This window comes from Canis lupus, chromosome 27, assembly GCF_011100685.1.
Source record: "Canis lupus familiaris isolate Mischka breed German Shepherd chromosome 27, alternate assembly UU_Cfam_GSD_1.0, whole genome shotgun sequence".
In the NCBI taxonomy this organism is placed as follows: domain Eukaryota; kingdom Metazoa; phylum Chordata; class Mammalia; order Carnivora; family Canidae; genus Canis; species Canis lupus.
In genome coordinates, this window is record NC_049248.1 from 43,018,519 (window position 1) to 43,030,919 (window position 12,401).

At 45.8% G+C, this 12,401-nt stretch overlaps 1 long non-coding RNA gene across 2 annotated transcripts; it reads right to left on the bottom strand.

Annotated features, from left to right (window-relative positions):
• Positions 1-4,595: 4,595 nt before the first annotated feature.
• LOC106557881 lies at positions 4,596-12,384 on the bottom strand. 2 transcript variants are annotated; one of them, XR_005379670.1, is made up of 3 exons: positions 12,311-12,384; positions 10,344-10,471; positions 4,596-4,654 (listed from the first exon to the last, which is right to left on the bottom strand). It is a non-coding gene; the product is annotated as an uncharacterized LOC106557881 (long non-coding RNA). The 2 variants fall into 2 exon arrangements; XR_005379669.1 differs by lacking the exon at positions 4,596-4,654 and adding an exon at positions 8,659-9,568.
• Positions 12,385-12,401: the final 17 nt, after the last annotated feature.

Sequence of the window (12,401 nt, forward strand, 5' to 3'; positions counted from 1 at the left end):
AATCTGATAGAGTTTATACCTTTATTAACTAAGATGTGGGTTGCATTCTGCAGCTCAAGAAGTATTTATCCTTTATCTTCTTCGACCTTCACACCAAATCTGTGATACAGGAATAATATTGAAGATGAGAAAACTGAGGCTCAGAGAGGTTAAGTGGCTTGTCTAAGGCCAAACAGCTGCTGAGGAACAGACCAGGAGTACAGCCTAAATTTTCCTTTTCCTTCACATTCCATGTTTTTTATATTCGGTTTTCCTAAGTCCTTCAGATGACAAAGTCCACCAGTGCCAAGATAGAAGCATTTCCTTTTTTTTTTTTAAGATTTTATTTATTTATTTATTTATTTATTTACTTACTTACTTACTTACTTACTTACTTACTTACTTACTAATTTATTTATTCATGAGAGACACACACACACACACAGATGGAGACACAGGCAGAGGGAGAAGCAGGCTCCATGCAGGGAGCCCGACGTGGGACTCGATCTCGGGTCTCCAGAATCACACCCTGGGCTGAAGGCGGCTCTAAACTGCTGAACCACGAGGGTTGCCCCTTAAGATTTTATTTATTTGAGAGAGAAAGAGTGCACACAAGCAGGGGGAGGGACAAAGTGAGAGGGGAGAAGCAGGGTCCCCATTGAGTTGGGAGCCAGATGTGGGGCTTGATCCCAGGACCCCAGCATCATGACCTGAGACTAAGACAGATGCCTAACGGACTGAGCCACCCAGGTGCCCGAGATAGAGGCATTTCACAATGCTTTCCATGAATCGTCGTTTATATCTTGATTCCCTTTTTTATATCTTATTTCTATGAACTACAGAAGCAACATAGGCTTGAAAGCATCACAGAAGGGGCGCCTGGGTAGCTCAGCAGGTCATGATCCCCGGATCCTGGGATCGAGTCCTGCATTGGGCTCCCTACAGGGAGCCTGCTTCTCCCTCTGCCTGTGTCTCTGCCCCTCTGTGTGTGTGTCATGAATAAATTTAAAAATCTAAAAAAAAAAAAGAGAGAGAGAGAGAAGGCATCAAATAATACAAAGTTCTATGTAATGGAGATTAAAATGTCTCTGGTGCATGAACAGGTGGTTAACTGCCATTGACTGCCCACCGCCATGGCCACAGAAGCAAGTAGGAGAGATTATAATCCAATCAGATCCACAGATCTGCATTCAGATGTGACCTTGGTCGCTTACTAACTGTGTAACCTTGGGCAAGTGAGCTTTTTAAAGACATAGTTTCCCATTTGTAAAATGGGAATAACACTCTAAGGTTTTGTAAGGATTGAAGGAAATAATGTATATGAAACCCAAGTGTCAGCATTTTCATCTTTTTTTTTTTTTGTATTCCCATTTTAAAGGTCACCTCTCTCTAGTGATTCAGGGAAGTGGAATGAAAGGCTAGGTTTGTCTCATGCCTGTCTCCCAAATCTACTGCTTGACCTTCTGTCTCATTTGGTCCTGGGCCACTTACTGGGCTGCTGGGTACAGCCTAGAACTCCAGTGTGGTTCTTCTGGATGAAATACAACTATTCATGGTGGGGCAGAGCGGTGAATTCTCCCCAACATGACTACACAAAGTGTTCTTTAATGAAGGCTTGGAAGACTAAAGGGAATTCCAATAGGGGAAAGCTTAGAAATTTACCTTCAACTTTTCCTATAATCCAAGTGAAAAACAGTTAAGAAGTTCAATCCTTTTTTTTTTTTTAAGATTTTATTTATTTATTCATGAGGGACACACAGAGAGAGGCAGAGACACAGGCAGAGGGAGAAGCAGGCTCCATGCAAGGAGCCCGATGCAGAACTTGATCCCGGGACCCCAGGAGATCGACAGGAGCCAAAGGCAGATGCTCAACCACTGAGCCACCCAGGTGCCCCGTGAAGCTCAATCTTTATTAAAGGGTCTGTTCCTTTCATGGATGTACCCTAGACCCTAACCTGGCTCCCTGTCCTCAGGTCGGCCTCCCTCCCTAGAAACTCTGTCACTTCTGTCTGGGAAGCCCTGAGGCCCTTCCTCTCTCTTGTTCCTCAGCTACCCCCAGTACATTTCTGTAAATCTGACAAGTTCAGTCTGGAAGAGGTGAAGGGGTGGGGATTAGTGTGTGTGTGAGGTGGAGCAGGGGAAAGGCGGCACAGAGCATGTGTCCCAGTGAGCTGTGGCACATGGTCCACCCAGCAGAACTGTCTAGGGGAGGCTGGCACCCAAGTCCAGAACCCTTCCAGTCTCTTGGCCAGACTGAGATGCAGATGAGGCTCTATTCTTCTGATTGTCCTTTGGAAAGTTAGTAACCTTTGGAACACAAACACACATCTCGAAGAACAAAATGAAGTCTTCACCCCCCATAACAGCTAATGTTGCCATGGCCGTTACTCCATTACCTTGCATTTTTAACAAGCATGGGATGATCCTGATGCAGGTGGCTTGCGGTTTCACATCGAGAAAAACTGATCAAAGCCCCAAAAGAAGAGACACTGCCCCAGGATTTACTAGGCTGCCCCTGCCACGGTGGAGTTAGCCCTTCACATTATTATGCAGAGCAGTATTAGAGCCTCTCCTACAAAGGCTTGCCTGGAATAAGAAAGGAGGGTCCATTTCTGAGTCATATATCTTGTAATCCTTGTTCCCTTAGTTACACAAAAACCAGCCAAAGCTCTGAAAAGGCTGCTTCGGAGAGCCTGACTGGATTCTTCCCCAAACCTCTGCCCTCCCTTTTTGGGGTGGACAATAGGAGGTAGTTTGTTCTTGCAGTTACGTGAGTCAAGAGCATAACACATAGTATGTTCAATAAAGGTACATGAAAAACCTCTACCCAGCCTGATTAATTGGGAGTCGGGACCCACCAGGAGGAGGCAAGGTGCTTCTCTGAGCCCTCAGACCACAGCTTACCCAGCTCTACTACAGCACTTACCAAGTTCTGTCCTAATTTTGCTCCCAGCACCTGTCTTGCCAGGCAGGTTAGCAGTTCATTAGCCATCATCCTTGGCTTTTCCCAACATTTGTTTTTGTTTTTTTTTTTAAAGATTTTATTTATTTATTCATGAGAGACACAGAGAGAGAGAGAGAGGCAGAGACACAGGCAGAGGGAGAAGCAGGCTCCATGCAGGGAGCCCGACCTGGGACTCGATCCCGGGTCTCCAGGATCGCACCCTGGGCTGAAGGAGGCGCTAAAACGCTGAGCCACCCGGGCTGCCCCCAACATTTGTTTTTAAAAATACCTTTATTGAGGTAAAACTGACACACAATTAACTGCACATTTAAAATGTACAATTTGATACATTTTCACATACATATTCACCCATGAAACCATTTCCACAATCAAGATAATGAATACATCCATCACCTCCGGAGGTTTCCCAGAGTCCATCTCTTTCATGGGTCCCTCCCTCTCCCACAGGCAACCACTGATCTGCTTTTTGTCACTACAGATTAATTTGTATTTTCCAAAATTTTATATAAATGGAATCCTACAGGGACTCCTGGGTGGCTCAGCGGTTTAGCGCCTGTCTTTGGCCCAGGGTGTGATCCTGGGGCCCCCCAGATCGAGTCCCACATCGGGCTCCCTGCATGGAGCCTGCTTCTCCCTCTGCCTGGGTCTCTGCCTCTCTCTCTCTCTGTGTCTCACAGGAATAAATAAATAAAATCTTAAAAAAAAATATATATATATATACATACACACAAATGGAATCCTACAGTATGCGCTCTCTTTCTTTTGGTCAGGTTTTCTTCACTCAGCATAACTGACATTAGCCATGTTGTGTGGATCCATAGTTTATTCCTTTTTATTGTATGGCAATAGCATTTCTTCACCCATTGACCTGTTGATGGTCATTTGTGTTGTTTCCAGTTTGGGGCTGTTACAAATAAAGCTGTTATAAATATCCTAGTAAGTCTTTGTGTGCCCATTATACTTTCATTTCTCTTGGGTTAATAGGAGTGGAATGGCTGGATCATACAGTATGTGATGCCTAACTTTATTTTATTATTATTATTATTATTTTTTAGAAATTTATTTTCTCACAGTTCTTTTTTTTTTAAAGATTGATTTTATTTATTTATTTATTTATTTATTTATTTATTTATTTATTTATTTATTTATGATAGACATAGAGAGAGAGAGAGGCAGAGACACAGGCAGAGGAAGAAGCAGGCTCCATGTCAGGAGCCCGACATGAGACTCAATCTGGGGTCTCCAGGATTGCGCCCTGGGCCAAAGGCAGGCACTAAACTGCTGAACCACCTAGGGATCCCCTGTGATGCCTAACTTTAAAAAAAATTATTTTGCTTGGGATGCCTGGGTGGCTCAGTGGTTGAACGTCTGCCTTCGGCTCAGGTCCTGATCCTGGGATCTGGGATCGAGTCCCACATCGGGCTCCTTGTGGGGAGCCTGCTTCTCCCTGTCTGTGTTCCTGCACCCCCCTCTCTGTGTCTCTCATGAATAAATAAATAAAATCTTAAAAAAAATATTTTGCTTATCGTTTACTTATTTTATTTCAAGTTTTTATTTACATTCCAGTTAGTGGGGCACCTGGTTGGTGCAGTTGGTTAAGTGTCCGACTCTTGGTTTCGGCTCAGGTCTGATCTCAGAGGCAGGAGCAGGCTCTTCCCTCAGCAGGGAGTCAGCTTGAGATTCTCTCTCCTTCTTCCTCTGTGCACCACCCTCCAATTAAATAAATAAATAAAACTTAAAAAAAAAAATAAGTTTCAAGGCACCTGGGTGGCTCAGTGGTTGAATGTCTGCCTTCAGCTCAGGTTGTGACCCCAGGGTCTTGGGATCAAGTCCCGCGTCGGGCTCCCTGCATGGAGCCTGCTTCTCCCTCTGCCTCTCTCTCTGTGTCTCTCATGAATAAATAAATAAAAGCTTTAAACAAAATCTCCATTAAAAAAAAAAAAGAATTCCAGCTAGTCAAAATATAGTGCAATATTAGTTCCAGGAGTAGAATCCAGTGATTCATCACCTACAGACAACACTCAGTGCTCAGCATAAATGAATTCCTTAATACCCATCACCCATCTAATCCATACCCCTGCCCACCTTCCTCCCAGAACCTTGTTTGTTCTCTATAGTTAAGAGTCTGTTTTATGGTTTGTCTCTCTTTCTTCCCCCATGTTCATCTATTTTCTTAACCTCCACACAAGTGAAATCATATGGTATTTGTCTTTTCTGACTGACTTATTTCACTTAGAATATACTCTAGTTCCACCCACCTCGTTGCAAATGGCAAGATTTCATTCCTTCTATGGCTGAGTAATAACCCACTGTGTGTATATACCACGAATTCTTCATCCATTCATTAGTTGATGGACATTTGGGCTTTTTCCATAATTTGGCTATTATTGAGAACACTGCTATAAACATCAGGGTGTATGTAGCTGTGAATCAGCTTTTTTTTTTTTTTTTTTTAAGATTTTATCTAACAGAGAGCACTCACAAGCTGGGGGGAGAGGTGGCCGGGGGAAGGTGGTGGAGGGGGAAGAAGCACCCCCCCTGAGCAGAGGGCCTGACATGGAGCTGGATCCCAGGACCCTGAGATCATGACCTGAGCTAAGGCAGCCATTTAACAAACCGAGCCACCCAGGCAGCTCTGATACTTTTTGCTGGATCATAGGGTAGTTCCATGTGTATGTTTAACTTTTAAAGATCCTGCCATGCTGTCTTCAAAGTGGTTGTACCATTTTACACTCTTATCAGCAGTGTGTCACAGTTCTAGTAACTCTACATTCTGACACCCGAAATATTCAGGCTTTTTACATTAGTCATTTTTATAGGTGTGCCAACACTGCTTTAATTTCTTGGTAAGCATTCATATGGTTCAAAAAGAATTTTTTAAAAGATTTATTTATTTATTCATGAGAGGCAGAGACACAGGCAGAGGGAGAAGCAGGCTCCACGCAGGGAGCCCGATGTGAGACTCGATCTCAGATCCCGGGATCATGACCTGAGCTGAAGGCAGGTGCCCAACTGCTGAGCCACCCAGGCGTCCCTGGTTCAAAAGTTTTTATTTTTATTTATTTTTTTTTAAGATTTTATTTATTTATGCATGAGAGACATAGAGAGAGGCAGGGATACAGGCAGAGGGAGAAGCAGGCTCCATGCAGGGAGCCCTACGTGGGACTTGATCCCAGGTCTCCAGGGTCACACCCTGGGCTGAAGGCAGCGCTAAACCGCTGAGCCACCCTGGTTGCCCTGGTTCAAAAGTTTTTAAAGATTTTAAAGGTATACAGTGAAAAGTGAGACTCTCTCCCTGCCAACCAGTAGTCACTTTTAAAGGTATCTTGTGTATTCTTTATTCAAATGCTAACAAATATTCTTGGTTTTCCAGCTCTTTTACAAAAGGCATTATGCTAACCACACTGTTCTGAACCTTTTCTTTTTTTCATTAAAAAAAAATATTGGGGACACCTCGGTGGCTCAGTGGTCAAATGTCTGCCTTCAGCTCAGGTTGTGATCCTGGAGTCTCGGGATCGAGTCCCGCCTGTGTCGGGCTCCCTGCATGGAGCCTGCTTCTCCCTCTGCCTGTGTCTCTGCCTCTCTCTGTGTGTCTCTCATAAATAAATAAAATTAAAAAAAAAAAATCTTAAAAAAAAAAAAAAACATTTGGTTGAGCTTTCTCATTCTTTATTGCGGCCACACAGTATTTAATTGTATGGATGCACTAAGATTTACTTTACCAGTTCCCTATTGATGGACATGTGACTTCTTTCTAAACTTTTGCTATTATGATGCTGCAGTGAGCACCTTACACACAGTGTTTCTCATGGGTGCAAATATAGCCATCGGGATCATTTCTAGAAGTGGGGCTGGTAATATGTAATTTTGATATTAACTCAATAGTTGTGCCAATATACACTCCCACTATCAATAAATCAGATTGTAGTCAGAGAAGGACAAATACCGTATGATTTCACTCATATGTGGAATTTAAGAAACAAAACAAACAAGCAAAGGGAAAAACTAAGAGAGACAGAGACACAAACCAAGAAATAGACTTAATTATAGAGAACTGATGGTTCCCAGAGGGATGGGGATTGGGAGGATGGGTGAGATAGGTAAGGCGTGCACTCGTGGTGAGTACCACCTAGCGTTGTATGGAAGTTCTGAATCATTACTGTATACCTGAAACTAGTATTACGCTGTATGTTAAGTAACTGGAATTGAAATAAAAACTAAAAACAAAAAACAAACAAAAAAAACAAAAATAAATAGCGTGTCTGTTTATTCACAAAACTAAAGTTAGCAAATGTTTGGATTTTACCAATCTGATAATGGTGTTTGTGTTTAATTTGCCTTTTTCTTATTAAGAGTGAGGTTGAACATCATTCCGTACGTTTAAAAGCCATTTGTAGGGGCACCGGGTGGCTTAGTTACTGGGTGGCTAAGCAGCTGCCTTGGGCTCAGGTCGCCAGCCCGGGGTCCTGGGATCCAGCCCAACATCCGGCCCTCTGCTCAGCAGGGCGCCTGCTGCTTCCTCTGCCTGCCACTCCCTCCCCCGGTTTGTACTTCCTCTGCCAAGTAAATAAATAAAATCTTAAAAAGAAAGTAATGTATTTCCTTTCCTTTGAACTGTCTGTAAATGTCATTTGCTACTTTTTCTAAAGGCTGGTCATAGACTTGCTGATCTCTAGGAGTTCTAGGACAGGGAGAGTAGTCCTTTGTGATACAAATGGCAAATATCTTCTCTCCAATTTGTCATTTGTCTTTTCACTTTATGTAGTTTTCATCCCTGACATTAATTCTCTGAATTAATCCGAGACGTTAATCCTGAGCGTTAGTCCAGTTGTTTCTGCCTCCTAAATAGTTCTGGAATACTGCCTTCCTTCTTTCTACCCCCCCCCCCCCCCGCCCCTTCCCTGGGCCAGTCTGCCATGTCCCTCACCAAAATTGCTACATCGATTCTAACCGCTCTCCCAGACATGCTTCCACTCTTGTCCCTTTCTAATCTACATTTTGTAGCCAGAAAGCTGTTTCTAAAATAAAAACACGATCATGTCAGTTTTCTGCTTAAAACTCTTGGGTGGCTAACCAGGGCTCTTAGTGGGAATCCAATGCCCTTAGATCAGATCCTCCATGAGCTCCAAGGTCCCCCACATGGTCTGGCTCCTTTTTTTCTCTTTAGCATCATGTCTGACTAGTCCTCACCTCCCATTCCACGCTCCTGCCGTACTGAATTGCTTGCAAGCCCTCCCTTTCAGTAAGCTCTCTCACGTTTAGGCCTTTGCATAAACTGTTCTTTCCTGAGGAATGCCCTTCACTTGCTAAACTTCCACTCAGCCTTCAGATATCCCTGCCAACAGGAAGCCCTCCCGGACCCCAGTGGAAGAGATTAGGTACTGGGATGCCTGGGTGGCTCAGGAGTTGGGTGTCTGCCTTCAGCTCAGGGCTTGATCCTGGAGTCTTTGGATCCAGTCCCACATTGGGCTCACATTGGGCTCCCTGCATGGAGCTTGCTTCTCCCTCTGCCTGTGTCTCTGCCTCTCTCTCTCTGTGTCTCTCATGAATAAGTAAAATCTTAAAAAAAAAAAAAGATTTTATTTATTAATGAGAGAGAGGGGCGGGGGGCAGACACAGGCAGAGGGAGCAGCAGACCTCATGCAGGGAGCCCGATGTGGGACTCGATCCTGGGACTCCAGGATCACTCCCTGGGCCGAAGGCAGGTGGGCCGAAGGCAGGTGCTAAACTGCTGAGCCAGCCAGGGGTTCCCAAAAAAATCTTAAAAAAAAAAAAAGGAAGAGATTAGGTACTAACACCCCTGTCCTTATGTCAGCACTACTAAAGTTATGATTATCTATTTACTTCTCTGTCTCTCCCATTAGGTAGACAAAGTTCTGGAAGGGTAGGGACTCAGCCTGCTTCTTCACTGTTTCCTAGTGCCTATCACAGGGCCTGGCACATAATAGGTGCTCAATAAATAGTTGCTAAATTAATTCAAGAAATGATGTCTGATGAATGGCTAGGTGAACATTTCATCTTGGTGGGGGAACCCAGGAGAATGAAGAAAACAGAAAGGTTCTTGACTCCCGTGCAAGAAAGTTAAGTAGCCAGTTGCTCCTTCATTCCACCTGCCAGAGAAAGCAGTGGTTTTGACCTTTCCATTTCTCTTGATAATCTCATTGAGCTCTGCCCTAGCTTGTTCTATACCCAGGTCCCAGAGGAATAAGTAAAATACCTAAGATCCAGTAGAGGAAACACTGACCAACATGAGGGCAACTTGTCTTAGCTGTAGCTAAGTCCTGGAGGCTTCCTGAGTGTCATAGTTTGCCCTTTAACCACTGGACCATGGAGAGGTGGAGGGGTGGGTTCCAGTGGAGGGCTGGAGCAGAGAGGTATGCTTGAGACAGTCTGGGGCAATGGCTATTCACCATCCAGTGTAAGTATCTGAATTTTTTTAAAGAGTTTTATTTATTTATTCATGAGAAACACACACAGAGAAAGGCAGAGACACAGCCAGAGGGAGAAGCAGGCTCCATGCAGGGAGCCTGATGCGGGACCCAATCCCGGGTTCTAGGATCATGCCCTGGGCTGAAGGTGTTCGCTCAACTGATGAGCCACCTGGGCGTCCCACAGGTGCAGTACCTAATTAAAAAGCAGTATGGGATAAGTGGGAGCTGAACAGATGAGGACCAAAGTCAGGTGCTGACAGACAACCAGAACTAGTATCTTGATTCAGGGGTCACTGCTTACACTCTCACTGATGCAGACTGCTTTAGTCAACACAATTTTGGGGTCCCGGAGGGCCACAGAGAGAAATAAGGATAGAAAACCTTTCCTAGGGATCCCTGGGTGGCGCAGCGGTTTAGCGCCTGCCTTTGGCCCAGGGCGCGATCCTGGAGACCCAGGATTGAATCTCACATCGGGCTCCCAGTGCATGGAGCCTGCTTCTCCCTCTGCCTATGTCTCTGCCTCTCTCTCTCTATCTCTGTGTGACTATCATAAATAAATAAAAATTAAAAAAAAAAAAAAAAAGAAAACCTTTCCTAGGTTTAGTCCTTTATTTTCTGAAGCCTTGAGCATGGCGTACAGGTGGGATAGATTAGTGACCTCTCCGGTTTCAGACTTTGAGGTGGAATCATTTTTTTTTTTTTTTTAGATTTTTATTTACTTATTCATGAGACACACACAGAGAGAGAGAGGCAGACACACAGGCAGAGGGAGAAGCAGGCTCCACGCAGGGAGCGTGATGGGGGACTCCAGGATCACGACCTGGGCTAAAGGCAAACACTCAGAACCACTGAGCTGTCCAGGTGTCCCTTTGGGATGGAACCAATTTAGGATGTAATTTGGAAAAGTTAGGATACAGGTAACATTTGTCTGGTCTGACCTTCAAGGATTTATTTGCTCCTTTACTTACCAATTACTGATTGCAAACTTCACGCTAAGGAAAGTACAGGGCCTTGGAGATAGAAGGGTACTGCAACACACTGTTTTCTTAAGCTGTGGGTGCTAACTTGTTAGTGGGATGACAAATCACAATCAGATCTGAATTAAAAAACAAAACAAAACAGGAGAATAGAAAATAACTACAGTGCACTCTGCATAGAACAAGTACTAGGCTAAAAAAAATTGTTACAGGGGCCACCCCGGTGGCGCAGCGGTTTAGTGCCGCCTGCAGCCCTGGGCATGATCCTGGAGACCCTGGATCGAGTCCCATGTCGGGCTCTCTGCATGGGGCCTGCTTCTCCCTCTGCCTGTGTCTCTGCCTCGCATTCTCTGTGTCTCTATGAATAGATAAATAAAATTTAAAAAAAGGAATTAAAAAAATTGTTACAAACGTGTGTGTGCATACTGGGTCATGATTTAAAGCATATTACTGTGGTCGGAAAAATTTTGAGCCTCTGCCCTAGAAGGTGAGCTCCAAGAGCACAAAGGCTTTGTTGTGTCTCAGAACAGTGCGGGGGTGCGGTGTTGGGGTCTCACTACTGAGCTGAACCAGTGAAGGTTTAACACTGTGCTGCCTTCGGGAAGATTAGAGCCAGACATACAGGGAAAGGTCAGAATTACAGGGTTTTCAATACTAGTATTAGTCTGAACCAAATTAAGAACATTGTGTTCAGGGATCCCTGGGTGGCGCAGCGGTTTGGCGCCTGCCTTTGGCCCAGGGTGCGATCCTGGAGACCCGGGATCGAATCCCACATCGGGCTCCCGGTGCATGGAGCCTGCTTCTCCCTCTGCCTGTGTCTCTCTCTGCCTCTCTCTCTCTCTCTCCGTGTGACTATCATGAATAAATAAATTTAAAAAGAAAAAAAAAAAATTAAAAAAAAAAATTAAAAAAAAAAAAAAGAACATTGTGTTCTGGGCAGCTGGATGGCTCCTTCAGCCCAGGGCGAGATCCTGGAGGCCTGGGATTGAATCCCACGTTGGTCTCTCTGCATGGAGCCTCTTTCTCTCTGATGGATAAATAAAAAAAAAAAAAAAAAAAAAAGAAAAAAAAAAGAACATCTTGTGCTGGGGGCGCCTGGGTGTCTCAGCAGGTTAAACGTCTGCATTGGGCTCAGGTCATGATCCCGGGGTCCTGGGATGTGCAGCCCCTGCATGGGGCTCCCTGCTCGGCGGAGAGTCTGCTTCTCTCTCTCCTTTGCCCATCCCTCTGCCGGTGCACTCTCTCTCTCTCAAATAAATAAATAAAATATTTTTTTTAAAAATGTCTTGTGGGGCAGCCCAGGTGGCTCAACGGTTGGGCGTCCGCCTTCGGCCCAGGGCATGACCCCAGGGTCCTGGAATCGAGTCCCACGTTGGGCTCCCTGCATGGAGCCTGCTTCTCCCTCTGCCTGGGTCTCTGTGTCTCTGGTTAACAAATAAACAAAAATCTTAAAAAAAAAAAAAAAGGTCTTGTTTAGCTCCATCTCTGTACTTGCGCAGAGGCGGCGTATCTTAAAATGAAGGTTGCCCGGGGCACTGCTGCCTTAGAGGGTGGCACCCCTGCCCTTAAGGACAGTGAGGGTAGGGACGAAGGGAGAGAGAGGGAGGCTACAGGAGGCGGCAGGCCGGGCCCTGCGCGGGGCCTCCCTCGGGCAGAGGGGCAGCGACGCAAGTGCAGGCGGGCACCTGCCGGCGGGACGGGCAAGGCGGCCAGGACCCACTGACGGCGCCGCCAGCCCGCGCAGTCCAGGGGCCGGGGCCGGGGCCGGGGCCGCCGCGCTCCGCAGGTGAGGTCACCTTGAGCTGCTGCGCAGAGGTGGAAGCAGGTTCCGGGGAGCGGCTTCAGCGGCTCTGCCCCCGAGCGCCCCAGAGAGAGAGAGAGAGAGGAGGGGGGGGGGCGGAAAAAACAAAGGCAAAACCAAAAAAAAAAAAGCCAACAACCGTGTTTGGAGACAATACCTGCATTCGGTTTTCTTCCCGTCGTGGGACGCGGGTGGGGGTGGGAGGGCGAGACCCAAGGGGCGGGGCCGCCGCGCGCCGGGGGGGCGGG